This window comes from Vigna umbellata, chromosome 1 (assembly GCF_029865625.1).
Source record: "Vigna umbellata cultivar VRB3 chromosome 1, Vumbellata_1.0, whole genome shotgun sequence".
NCBI lineage: Eukaryota > Viridiplantae > Streptophyta > Magnoliopsida > Fabales > Fabaceae > Vigna > Vigna umbellata.
The window spans coordinates 66,327,197-66,340,568 of NC_142165.1; positions in this window are offsets into that span (position 1 = coordinate 66,327,197).

The following is a 13,372-nucleotide window of genomic DNA, read 5'->3' on the forward strand; positions in this document are numbered from 1 at the left end:
ACTGATCTTGTCATAACAACTATTATACACCTATATTTATAATTCTATAATTTAATAAAATCTATTTTTATAATGAAATTTTAAAATCTATAAAATGTTATAACACTATATAAAACAAATAAGCCAACATTTTATTTCAACAAATTTGGTAATTACATCAAATTACAAAGTGTTAAAAAAAAAGAACAATACAATATTGAAAGTTGTTAAATAATTATTCTAATCATCTAATTAAACAGTCTTGCTTCCTTCACTCGATCCTTTCATGTCATGATATAAAAAAAATAAGCAAACATTTTATTTCAGTGATGAACATAACAAATTTGATAATTGCATCAAATTATCAAAATGTTCAAATATAAAAAAAAGAATGCAACATTGAGAGTTGTTAAATAATAATTATCTTAATTTGTCTCACTTCCTCCACTTAATTCTCTTATGTCATTGTATAAAAATAAATAAACAAATATTTTATTTCATTGATCGATCAACATAACAAATTTAATAATTAATAAAGTGTTGAAATATAAAAAAAAGTACAATATTGAAAGTTGTTAAATCACTATCCTAATCACCCTAATTTTTCTTGGTTCTTTCACTTGATCCTCATGTCATTTGGAGATGACACACCACCTCCAACAATGTTTTTAATAAATAAATAATATAAATAATTGAAGTTAAATGTTTATTCAAATAAATTAAAATAAGAATATAAAAAGTTGAAGTAATATAGCAAAATATAATTTTCTCATGAATTCACATGTATATTTAAAATATAGACAAAATAAACTATTACAAACACAACTTTCTAGTGCAGCAAAAAAAGTACACAACTTTTCCATTGGTTCGTGGTACTGTCAGCAAGGAAACTCGTGGGACCAGTGTACCTCAAGCAAAATCCATTAATAACCCCAAAAATACTTGGGTTGTACATGGTGGTTCCTAGCCCACTCAATACCCACTTTTTGTCTTATGCACTAAACCCACTGGTTGGTTCGGTTGCTCCTCCTTTTCAATTGATCCTTTAAATCGTATGGAAAATCCAAAAAAGTTTGTTTGACTGGTCCAAGTCCTAGAATTCTCACTCCAATATTTTCTCCAATAAATGTTTTACAATTCTTTAGTATTCTTTAGTTCTACTAAAGAAAGTTAGGCTCACTCTTCATAAGTTCTAAAGGAAAAGAGTTTCATCTTCGATGGTAATTCTTTTATAAATTTTACTTCAATCAGTACTTGAGTTGAGCTTGAGATGGAGTCATCAACGCATGAGGCATTTTTCAACCACAAAATAAAAAAGATAGCACTACTTATATTTCAGTAGAAGATTGTCAAACGGCTTAAGTAATTAACTCAATCTTAGAAGATAAAAGGGAAAAAGGGTATTTATAACAGCAAGCAGATAACTAATCGTTCACAATCACACATTTCTTTTGAATTTTCTACTAAATGGCTAACTCTGTTGAACCTGAAGCATCAAGAAGATTCACAATGCACCTTACCCATATCCAAATAGGAACAAATTCCCCACTTTATCTAAGAAATTTGGGCAAAAAAATCACTAGCCGCTTTCAACAATAGCCATCGATGTCAAATATGGCTATAGGAAAACAATGACTGGGCTGGGATAATAAGTCTAATGAAATATGAGACTGGAAATATAAATTTGGGATACATGTGACGGACGAGGGCGTAGGCACCGTGAAAGAGATGATTGCGGCAGAGGGATTTGAGGAGGACAATGTAGAGTAGGACGTTAGGGTTATAGAGTTTGAAGGGAAATTGAGGAGAATTTTATTAAAAAATTGGAGGGAATTGGAAAATTAAAGACGGGAAAAAATTGAAAGTTTGGATTTATACATGTAATAATTGAAAGTTTGGAAAAAATTGAAAGTTAAAAATGGACTGTAATAAACATCATATTATACATGTAAAAATATGGCAAACATCATACTTTGAGTAGAAATTTCGTTTTTCATTTTTAAATATCTTTTCACTTGTTTGTCTTGACACATAAATTACAAAGAAGATTATTTTTGAATGAAATTTTTGGCAAACCTCTTATAAGATTATATTTGGTATGTTTTGAAAGTAATCTCAAACATGGATGATTACACTTCTTGTGCCATAACAAATGATATTTTTTGATAGTCACGAGACAACATACCTTCCGAGTTGATAACTCATCCATGTAAATTTTGTAAAGATTATCTTGTTTTTTTAGTGATAAAAGGATGTGTTCCATTACTACTGTTTATTATGCATTTATCTTTGTTAAACAAAACATCACAACCACTGCAAATAAAACATTTATTACTGACGATCAAAATCCGTCGAAAATGTCAAAAATTCGTCGATAATAACATTTTTTCGACGGATTACCGATGGGCCTAACTCCGTTGGTAATAACGTTGTCGGTAATCTTTACCGACGGCTTTTTATGGTCGTTGGTAATTATCGAAGGACAAATCCGTCGGTAATTGCTAAAAAAATCCGTCAGTAAGTCTGTCGGTAAATATCTCGATCTGGTTCATCTTCTTCATCTTTCCCCTTCGTCTGTTTCCTTGAATTATAATTTTTTTTATCAAACTTTCTTCATTCCTAAATCCAAACAACAATCCAATTCATTCCAAAACCAAAATCAAAGACTAAACTTAGGTTGTCCAATTGTTTTAGAAACCCTAAAATTAGGAAAAATCCTCAATTAGTTTTTGAGCATCCATGGTAGCAGTGACGTTCTCCTGGTGGCGCTCTCTCATGGCAGCAGTGACTCTCTCCAACGACAGCAGTGGCGCTCTCCAACGGCAGCGGTGGCGCTCTCCAACGGCAACGGTGGCGTTCTGTGTGGTTCTCCCACGACAGTGGTGGAGTTCTCCTATGGCAGTGGTGACGCTCCAACGACAGCGGTGACGCTCCAACGGCAGTGGTGGCGCTCTCCAATGACAGCGGTGGCGCTCTCCAACAGCAGCGGTGGGGCTCTCCAACGGCAGCGATGACAGTATGGGAAGATGGTTGCACGAGAATGAAAAATGGTTGCAGAGAAGGTGAGAAATGCTCTTGAAAGAAGAAATGACGATTTATGAGAGATGAAATGTAGTCTTCTTCATGCAGTGAGAGAGGAAAAATGGGCGGAAATTTTGGCGCTCTTTTTACCGACGAATTTTGTTCGTCGGTAATTATCGAAGGCTTTACCGACGGATTTGGTGCGTAGGTAATTACCGAAGGCTTTACCTACGAATTTACCGATGAATTTTGTTTGTCGGTAATTACCGAAAGTTTTACGACAGATTTTGACTTTCGGTAATTACCGAAAGGCAAAATCCTCGGTAATTACTTTTTTACATCCGTCGATAAAATTCGTCGGTAATGCATCTTTTACCGACAAAAATGATTCTGTCGATAAAGTTCCATCGATAATTCCATATATTTTTGTAGTGAACCATTGTCATACAATTAATTTATGCTTAGGTTGTGATTTAATCCATCTACTAAAAGAACATTGTTAATAAATAAAAAAGTTTCAAACTTACTAGTCCAATAATCTCCTCCAAAGATGACCTTCCCTCATTTCCTCATTTGTGGTCTTGGATTCTCCTATAATGTGTCACAAGCATAGTATGACAGAGGTCTAGATGGAAACTAAGCTCCACGCGAAACTGAAGTTGCTCAATGGAATTGCACTAGCTTGCGAAAGCGACTTAGATGAAGGTTTATACGTGTTTGGTGAGTGGATTAAAGTGTGTTGCTTGAGAGAGGTTCAATCAACTCTCAAGGAAAAAATCTAGGAAAGAAAGTCTAAAAGAAATACTATCCTAGTGAACTCAGAAAACAAGAGAGAACTGCAACTTTGACAGAGTTTCTTTATATCAAATCCAAGTTAGATTTACAAGGTTGAGTACCCCTATTTATAGGCATGGGAGTTGACTAAAGTGTTAGCAAAAGCGAGGGAGAAAATTCAAAATTCAAAGCTGAAAAAAGGCTCCAACACTGTCATGCTTCAATTGTGACTAATTTGTTAGCTCAATCATGCTTTCGACATTGCCACATGTGCAAAATGGAAGTTAGAGCTCTCTAATCAAATGTTTTAAGGTTCCTTGAGCCCCCAACTAGTCTAAATAACAACTCTAGTTTTCTCACTATGACATGGTCACTCAAGAAACCTACTTTCAAAGCCTAAACATCTACTATATTGAACGAGTTTTGTATTAATCGATTAAAATATCGCATAATAGATTAATGCATAAACTTTCCTATACTAAATGACAAAAATAAATAGCCCAAAAAATTATTGTGTTTGGCCTAATACAAGGCTCAAAATAAACTTATTTAAAATTTCATAATGCTAAGAGAAGGGAAAGAAAATGCTTAATAGCCTTTTTTGTCCCCAGTTTTGCTTGATTGTGTCAATTTGGTTCCTGGTTTTAAAAGAGTGTCAACTTGGTCCTCACTTATTAAATTTTGCATCAAAATTGTCCCTTTAGTTAAATAGAAACAAACAGTGTTAAGGATTGATGATCTGGCACAGTATAGTGATAACGTGTCAATTTGAAATTGTATGCGTGGTGACGTGTCAGTTAGGCTGACGTAATTTTTCATCCAAAAACCCATCTTCCTCATCCTCTTCCAATTTCTTCCTCTCAACCCTCCTCTTCACCACCACCAACAATGTCACCACCACCACCCCCAAAACCACAATCGACCTAATAACAACCCCACTCAAAACCTTTCAATCAAACACCTTCCTCCTAGATACCCCGCTCGGAACCTTAACATGCAAAACCCCACTCTCACCATCGACAGTTAAATTCTGAATCGACAGTTAAATTCTGAAAATCCGAAAGCGAACAACAAAATTTCTTGCATAACCCACTATGATTTTCGAAACTCAACCCAATGCACCCATAATCACCTAAGCACTCGGGCTCGCAAAAGCTTCTAGATTTCCCCTTAACCAGACTCCTATTCTCGAATCCAAACCTCATAGCTTCAAGACCTTTAAACCCATCATCCCCATCACACCCGGCGTCCACACGGTGACAACCTTGACAGTAATCATCAGAACCCCACCCATGACCATCTAAGGCTCAAACCTACTCACACACTCACAGATGTTGGATGCTTCCCCAGTGCAAACCCCGAACCCCCGTAGAGTCCTCGAACCTGGCATAGAGTCTCCGACTTGAACCAAAACATCTGCCAAGACCCCGATTGGTTGTTCCACGATTACTGTTTGACTTGCCTGAAGGGCTCGAGGCGGAACATCGTCGGCAGTCAGAAGCTTGTCTTGATGGCGCGTTCGGAGAAACCGAAGGCCACGACAGGGGAGAACGGCGCAGCGAAGTGAAAAGCGTAGAGGTAGGAGAGCCACGTGTCCGAGGGGTATCAACGGTCTGTCATGAAACAACGCCGTCGAAAGTGAGGAGGACGAGGTTTTCGGAATCTAGAAGCTTGAGGGTGAGGTTGGTGGTGGCGGCGGCGGTGAATGTCCAGAGAGTGGTGTTTGGGTTAACTGACTGGTTGGGGTGAGTTCAAGGGATGAAGCGGCTTGGGAGGGGGAGGGATGGAGGCGGTTGACGACCCAGATGGTGTTGGGGTTGGGCAAAGAGGTGCGGCGGATGGCGAGGTAGAATTTCGACGGCCTGGGCTTGGGAAGAAATTGAAGAAGCCAAGTTGGAAAGTGTTGTTGAGGTTTTGCAGAGTAGCGTTGCCTTGGAGAATGATGGTGGTGGAGAGGAGGAAGTGTGGAGAATGAGAATGAAGAGAAGAAAAAAGAGGAACATTGGATGAAGTTTTAATTGACACCCAATCTTATGTCAGCCTCTAATTCACTGACACGTCACCACACATACAACTTAAAATTGACACGTTATCATTGCACTATGCGAGATAATCAATCCCTTAACTCTGTTTGGTTCTATTTAACGGAAGGGACTTTATTGACGCAAAATTTACTAAGTAAAGACCAATTTGACACACTTTAAGAAGGAAGGACCTAATTGAGAAAAATAAGCAAATCTGGGGACGAAAAAGGCTATTAAGCCAAAAGAAAAATAATAAGCTACATTCCACAAAACTATAACAACTTTAGTATTCCTAAAATAATAACCAACAAAATAGAAAGAGTAAAATCAACCATAAGTCCTCTTCCATCGAACACAAAATTGATTATTAATAAGTTAGTTCTTGTAAAATCTATACACTAAAAGGGTTAGTCAAATACAATAAAAATAACACAAGAAGATAAGGATACAATAAAATGATTAAAGAATAAAATAGTAAAAGAAGGAAATAAATAAAATTGGAAAAAGATAAAAGATATAAAAACACTAATAAAGAAAATAGGTTGATTCCACTACTTTTTCAAAATAGGATTTATCATTGGTTATGTAAGGATTATTGTTCAATCAATATTGTCTTAGATTTTCAAATTAATTAATGTAAATTGTCAATTAATTTTGTGGTGTTCTCACTATTAACCAAAGTACATTCTCAATTAAAATAAAAACTTTGTAGATTAATCATAGTAAATTTAACCAAAGTACATTCTTAATAAAAATATTACTATGCCTAATAATGTCTATTCTTTTACCTCCTATATCAAGTAAAAAGATAATTAACCAAAGTACACTCTTGATTAATTCTTGTTAAAGTTTTCACCTTTAATCAAAGTATATTCTCAATAGTTGGAAAAAACCGATTCAACCACATGAAAATTTCTAAATTTAATCAATGTACATTCTCAATTAAAATTAAAAACCCTTAAACTCATATGATTGATATATTATGTAGATTTAACAACGTGCTAACTTGCTACAATGTAAAAATCACTACTTTTACTTGATTAAAAGACAAAAGACATAAATAAAAGTAAATAACAACAATAATTAAAAGAACAAATATATTTATTCATCTAACATAAAGTCCATTTAAGAAATTACAGCAAAATCAACACTAAAAGCTTAACATTCCATGGAATATTGAAACAACATAAGAATATAAACGAATGGTGTAGAGGACGAAATTAGGTCTGCCAAAGGATTCTTAAGCTTTTTTTTTTCTATTTTCCCTATGTCTCTTTATATAGAACTTGGACTGAACTTTTTTGTTGCTGAAATCTTTTTGTTCTGTAATGTAATATCTCCCAAGTATCTTTAAAATAATCTGACAATTTTGTCTAGTTTTAAAATATTTGGAAGATATTCTCTATTGATATTTTTATATATAATTAAAATAATTATTTAAAAATACCTAATAAACTATCAACAACTGAATTTTGCCCAACTTTCCAATTTAGCCTTTTGTAGTGGATTTTCTGGTTTGAATCAAAATATCTCAATTTGCAAGTGAATTAAGACAGTGGAAACCAGATCTACCACACCTGACAATTGTTTGCTTTCACTGTTGCCAGAATTGTTGTAAGTGTGTAAGGCTGCTTCATTAAAGTTCTTGTTGTGGTTAGGATTTCGCCTTGTTGTTTGTGGCATATATCCATATCTTCGACGAGTTCTCATGTGGGGGTGTGCTCGCGGTGGTTGCACGTCTTGTAGCAACTGGGTTTCGAGCAATCTAACATAAGTTTTGGCATACAGTTCATCTTGGTTCATCCAATCTACACCGCGGTGAACCGTGATGGTTACTGGGTGGACGTGGATTAATGTGAGGAGGCGAGGTGTGTAACACCCTAATATTTTAAAGGGTATTACTGATAGTAGAGACTAAATTAATTTGATATCTCATATAAACAATCAAACTTTATTTCAATTACTCCAAAGTACAATACCAAACTTACAAACTTTAAACAATATAGTCTTCACCATTGAAATTTCAACTTATAAGTTTTACACAACATAATCTTCCCAATACAAATTTATTCTTTTTACAAAAATCCCTAAAAGTTTTTCCCCGCATCTCTCTCATCTCTAAGCTTTTTCAACCGCATCTGCAACATTATCTAATCACATATAACATGAGTTATATGATCATAGTACAAACAAATAAGGGTAAGCCAACCATATCATAAAATCATTAAACTTGTAATAAAAATATTATAATCATGTATTTCTGCAATTGATAAAATATCATTATTCCGATGTCATTAATTCATCATTATCAAAATCATCTTTCCCATTTCCATAAATCTTACAAGTGTACCATGCTTACTCATGAAGCCTTATGGTCAGACCGCTCTCTGCCTGCTTCCTTAAGCCTCACTTATATACTATGTCTTACTTTCTGAAGCCTTATGGTCAGACCCCTCTTTGCCTGCTTCTATATAACTTACTAATCATATGTTTATGTCAAAGCCTTATGGTCAGACCACTTTCTGCCTGCTTTCATAAACCTCAGGTGTTACTTTGCTCATACCAAACTCTCATGGTATAACTCGAACATACTACTCCCGGTAGTAAACATCATTTCATAATTAATGATTTCTCATATCCACTCCAACATTTCATAAAACCAACAATTCATACCCTCTTATCCACCTAACTCAATCATGTTCATTCTTTAATCATGAATTCATAATAACCCGTTTTGGTATCAATAAATTAAACATATTGCCATATATCATGCTTCATATTATAAACTCATTTTGCCCATAACGAGTATAACTCAACATATTTTCACCAAACAAAGATCATGGATCAACCAAAATATATCAACATATCGTAGGAACTACATATTAAAGTCTGGGCTCAGTGTAATGATAAATAAAATATATATGAAATTTTTACCATGATAATATTATGCATCTACAATCAACTTGTTTTATTTTATTTTCATCCTAGTAGAGATTTTTCTTTACCCCAATTGGTCACCGGAGAGGACCCAGATGTCTGAACGCATCAAACTCACCTTCGACGCCAGCACATATGACTAGTCACAACTGACTGGACCAGGCCAGGGCTGCTCTATGATCAGGGATGTGCCAACTCAGGTTTTTAAGGTTCCTCTATCCTACCAACAAAGGGAGGCCCTCAATAATTAATCAATTTATTTATTTAATTCATCTACCTTGTTGTCTTATGCTCTAAATCTAAAATGCCTAATTTTAATATTTTTACTTCCTCTCACAACAACCTCAAACAGTATCTGTATATCTATTTAATACTCATATACAAGCTATTACAGAACCCTTACTCCAGACCTTCCAACAAGATCAATTTCAGCCAACAAACTCATTCAATAAATTCATCACATCACAACATGTACAATTTAACATTTTCAGTTATAACACCCAATATAATAAAAGTCATAAAACAGTTTCGCAAGAGAACACCAGTTCAACATTCGTATATTTATAAATTCATACAAAAATAATTAGTTGCCCTTACCATCAAAATAATATTAATATAAAAATTCAGGGGAAACAAGAAGTTGAATCTGGCAGAGCCGGTTAGACAACTTCTCATCCTTCCACAAAGATGCAATAAAAAGAATAGATAAAACAATAAAATTTCTGGGGAAACAAGAAGTTGAATATGGCAGAGCCGGTTAGACAACTTCACATCCTTCCAAAAATACAATATAAAGATATAAAAAAAAAACAACAAAAGCTTTGGGGAAACAAGAAGTTGAATCTGGCAGAGCCGGTTAGACAACTTCACATCCTTCCAAAAATACAATATAAAGATATAAAAAAAAAACAACAAAAGCTTTGGGGAAACAAGAAGTTGAATCTGGCAGAGCCGGTTAGACAACTTCTCGTCCTTCCAAAAATACCATATAAAGATATAAGAAACAACCAAAGCTTTGGGGAAACAAGAAGTTGAATCTGGCAGAGCCGGTTAGACAACTTCTCGTCCTTCCAAAAATACAAAAGAAACAAATAAATGTTCTCATTCAAAATTCAAGACCATACATCAACAAAATAATACATATTCAAGATTTAGGATTAGAGAAAAGCAAAGTATAAGAGTGGCTTCCCTTACCTCTATTACAGACTTAATCTCCTCGCTCTCTGAAAACTTCCAGAATATCCCCTTTGCAATTAGAAATTCTTCCAACTCTCTTCTCTCAACATTTTTCTAAGTTCTTTGGTGTAAATTTTCAGCCTCCCCCCTTGGCTATTTATAGTAAAAATTTTACTATTCATTTTTACTATTCATTTTTACTATTCATTTGTACTATTCATTTTTTTATTCATTTTACTATTACAAAAATAATTTTTTATTTGCAAATTGGTGAATTCTGATCTCAAAGCTACGTGTAACACTTATCCTTTCCAAAAATAATTTTTTTTTTTAATTTTTTTTTTTTTTAATTTTTTTTTTTATCTAGTGTCTAACTTACAAATATTTTCAAGGATCTTACAAGGTGGTCTAGCCTGCTCCTTTGTGTTCATCGGTGATGTTGTGATTGTCTGGTGAAGGCATTGTTCTTACGATGATGTCGAATGGCTTCATGGTGACATTGTGAGAAGGTTTGGTTATGGTTGGTGAGAAGGATGAAGGATGGAGATGATGATGTGGTAGTATTTGATTGGTTTTATTTTGTGAGTTAGGATGATATCACATGACAACATGTGGTTGGACAAATGTGTGAGTGGTGGATGATGACACTAGGTAGAGTTTGGTGATATAAAATAGAGAAATAAGAGGGGGAGGGGGGGTGTTTGGTAAAGGAATAAGTTTTGTGTGGCCAATTTGAAAAAATGGAGGGTGTAAAATAGAAACTAGGGGTGTATTTGATAACGGTTGAAAAACCATTATTTTTATACTTAATTTTGACCTTAAAAACAACCTTTATGACTTAGAAACTAGCTTGAAATCATGCTTTTGCTTAAGTTTTGGAAATAAGAGAGTTGGATGAGTTTTATGCTTGATTTTCCTTGTTTTGACAAGAATTAAGATGAATTGGATGAAAGAAGTTGAAGTAGCAAGGAGTTGGACTCAAAAAAGGAAGGACAAGTGCACAAAAGAAGAACCGTTGCCACCGCTTAGCGTCATTTGCACCGTTGAGCGCCAATCTGGCTGATGAGTACACTGTCTCATGCTTAAGTGCTACCGCTGAGGACCAGTTCAAGTATCGCACCTACCGCTGAGCGGTATTTTTACCGGTAAGTGCCAAAATGTGCTGTTGAATACACTGTTTCGCACTTGAGCGTCAACGCTGAGGGTCATTCTGAGTGCCGCCAAAACCGAATGTCATGGACTTGGACCTGTTTTCTATTATTTTTATGGGTTTGGACCTGTTTTCTGTTATTTTTATGTTCTATTTAAGGACTTGCACGTCCTAGGGATTGTATCTTTTGATGGCTTAAGCATAGAAACACAGTTTTCACCCCTTGGGGGTAGATTTGGGGATGATGACGACTCTCCTCTTCTCTTTCTAGGCTTTTTCTATCTCTTCCATTCTTTCATTCCATTGTTCATCTAGTTCTTCCATGACGATGGAGAACTAAATCTTATTTGTTGTTGGAAAAGATGTAACCTCTAAACTCTCTTGTATTTGAATTGATTCTGATTATTGATATATGCTTCTTTCATTAATTGTTAGAGATATTCTTCTTTGCTCAAATGCTTGTGATGTTTTACTCATGTATGGCATAAATCTTATGATTTGTAAGTGTCAAGAGATTTCGTACTCCTAGGGTTGGACGATTTGGGATGTGACAACTCTCCTCTTCTCTCCCTAGGATTGTTATTGAGAGATATCTTACAAATCACGATCTGGGGAATTCTCTCGTAAGCAATATTACCTAGACATAGGAATAGGAGGATCGGTTGCCTTTAAGCTTCTGTGCAAATGTAATGCATGATTAATTGCTAGGGAGACAAGACATTGTAAACTAGTAATAAGGATTAGACTTTCTTTACCAAGACATCGGGTTTAAGGTAAATTAGAAAGTGACATTAACATTAATGAAGAAGATGAATTCATATATGCATGAGAGTAAATTAGGTGAAATCTAAACCCAACAACAATATCATCAACTTCATCCATTCATTCTTGTGTTTAGCCTTAATTGATCAAATTGCATTCATGTTTATTTTATTGCATTTGTATTCAAAAACCCCAAAATTTGTTCTTTTAGTCTTAATTAGTTGAGTAATCACATAACTGTTTAGGGTTGTGAGTCTCTTGGGAAACGATACTTGGTCTTACCATTTATTATTACTTGATACGATTCGATACACTTGCTGATGTCTTAACAAGTTTTTGACTCCGTTTTCGGGGATTAAAAATTTGTTTATCAAGTTTTTGACGCCGTTGTCGGGGACTCGTGGTTTAACTATTCTATTTGTGTGATTATTGATTAGCTTTGACTTGGTTTTTATCTTTTTATCTTTTGTATTTTTTTTACCTTTTTGTGGTAACAATTGTTTCTAGGGTTTTGTTTTCTTGTGTATGTAGGATACAATTCGGACTAAGAGCAAAAAAACAACAGAACCTCTTCTTGAAGGATTGGACGAAAGTAGAAGGAGAAGGAGAATCCGAACATCTAGAGAATTATTTCCTTTTCCGGAGACACTTCTACAATCCTTACCACAAAGATCTAACCAAAGTACTAAAGAGATGGCCGAAGAGAACAATGGTAGACGTACTCTGGCAGATTATACTAATGTTGTTGGCCCTCATCACTTTAATAGATTGCTAGGCCGAGGGTCAATGCTGCAAATATGGAGGTGAAACCGGAATTGATACAATTGGTGAAGAGCAACCAATTTAATGGAATGTCACATGAAAGTCCATATGAGCATCTAATCACATTCAACGAGATTTGCAACACTGTGAAGATCAATGGTGTGTCGGATGACGCTATAAAGCTTAGTTTGTTTCCTTTCTCATTGGGAGGCAATGCTAAGCTATGGTTGAATTCTTTCACGGAGGATAGCTTTACTGAATGGGAAGCTGTGGTTTCAAAGTTTCTAAACAAGTACTTCCCATAATCGAAAATCAACAAAGGGAAGCAAGAAATTTCTTCTTTTAGACAAGGCATGGAGGAGACGCTAGGTCAAACATGGGATAGGTACAAGAGCTTGTTGAGAAAGACACCCACTCATGGCTTTGAGGAAGCAACAATAGTCATTCTTTTCCTTGGAGGTCTTGGTTCACAAACCAAATTGATGCTAGATGCCTCAGCTGGAGGTAATATCAAATGCAAGACTCCAGAGGAAGCTTTTGAATTGATAGACAACATGGCTACTAATGACAACGAGATGCATAGTGAAAGAGGAGCTCTAACTCAACAGAAGGGAGTCCTACAATTGCAATCTCAAGATGCCTTGGTGTTAAACCCTCGGCAAGTGTAACCGAATCGTATCAAGTAATAAAATTGGTAAGACCAAGTATCGTTCTCCCAAAGGACTCACGACCTAGACAATTATGTGATTTATAGATTATCTAAGACTTATAGAACCAATTCTTGTAG